This window comes from Hibiscus syriacus, unplaced genomic scaffold (genome assembly GCF_006381635.1).
Source record: "Hibiscus syriacus cultivar Baekdansim isolate YM2019G1 unplaced genomic scaffold, ASM638163v2 tig00112686_pilon, whole genome shotgun sequence".
NCBI lineage: Eukaryota > Viridiplantae > Streptophyta > Magnoliopsida > Malvales > Malvaceae > Hibiscus > Hibiscus syriacus.
Genome location: NW_024063383.1, coordinates 1 through 1542, shown reverse-complemented (window position 1 = coordinate 1542; position 1542 = coordinate 1). Strand labels below are relative to the sequence as shown.

The 1542-nt window shown below is 41.9% G+C and overlaps 1 pseudogene; it reads left to right on the top strand.

The window, feature by feature from the left end:
- Window positions 1-267: 267 nt before the first annotated feature.
- Window positions 268-1513, top strand: LOC120182522 (annotated as a pseudogene).
- Window positions 1514-1542: the final 29 nt, after the last annotated feature.

Here is a 1542-nt window from a genome sequence, read left to right as displayed (position 1 = left end):
AAGCAATACAATATAATTATATTCAGAACTAGTGTAATTGGTCAAATTATTTTATTAGTCCCTTTATTTACATGTAAGTTATGGATTTAATTTTATACTTCAATTTAATAATTTTAGTCTATATTATTATCTTAACGTAAAATTTTATGTTAAGAATGTACATAATATTTTAGAAGACGGAAATAGATTATAATAAAAATATAAAAAGATATTTTTTTTAAAAGACGATGTTCTGATGGGGGACATTCATTCCATCTTGCTTCGGCCATGTTCTACTTGGAGACGCGCTTTGTGAAATGGGTTAGTCCAGCCATGCATACATTAACCATCTTGACTTGTTCTTGGCATTTCATGTTCAAAGTTGGAAAAAATAGTGGGAAGCCAATTATTTTGCAAGTGGGGGTATACTTATAAAGGTCAAAATAATAAAATAAAGTGATGTCAAAGTGGGGAAGTTTACAGCAATATTTTTAAAGCTTGAATCCAGTCTGTTATTCACGGAAATGGAAAGTGTCTCAAATGATTGAATACAAACACTATAAAAGGGTTTTAGTAATGGGATATTAGGCAAGTGAAAGAACAATACCTATTAGGTCTGTCAGTTCTTGCAGCATAGTTTACTCGACTGCCAGAAATTATGGGAAACCCGGTTGGCGGGGACTATGGCCACATTTGGTGGTTTATGCGGTAGCATTTTTGTTTATAGCTACTGGTCTAGCTGATGACCAAGCTATGGGTACAACTTCACCCCCACCTAAATCACCACCACATTTTAAGCGCTTTGGCACCCACCTCCAAAGCATTCTCCTCCTCCTCATTATTATGAATCTTTCCACCTCCACCATCACCTTCACCCCCTCCTCTTATGTTAACTCACCACCCCCATCACCATCCACCCCCACCACCACCTTCACCACTTCCTCCCATATCTATAAGTCTCCACCACCTCCATCACCATTCGTCACCACCTTACGTTATAAACACCGCCGCCACCATCACCTTCACCACTCCTCCATAGTCTACAAGCTCCACCACCACCATCACCTTCACCACCACCTCCATATCTACAAGTCTCACCACCTCCATCATCATATCCCACCACCACCTAGTTTACAAATCTCCTCCACCACCATCACCTTCACCCTCCTCCATATGTTTACAAGTCTCCACCACCTCTATCACATCTTCCCACCACCTACGTTTAAATCTCCTCCACCACCATCCCTTCACCACCACCTCCATATGTCTACAAGTCTCCACCACCTCCATCACCATCTCCCCACCTTTCGTTTACAAATCTCCTCCACCACCATCACCTTCACCCCTCTCATATGTTACAAGTCTCCACCACCTCCATCACCATCCCCACACCTTACGTTTTAAATCTCCTCCACCACCAACCTCACCCCCCTCCTCCTTATTTTAAAAGTCTCCACCACCGCCATCACCATCTCCCCACCACCTTACGTTTATAAATCCCTCCACCACCATTACCTTCACCACCACTCCATATGTCTACAATTTCCACCACCTCCATCACCA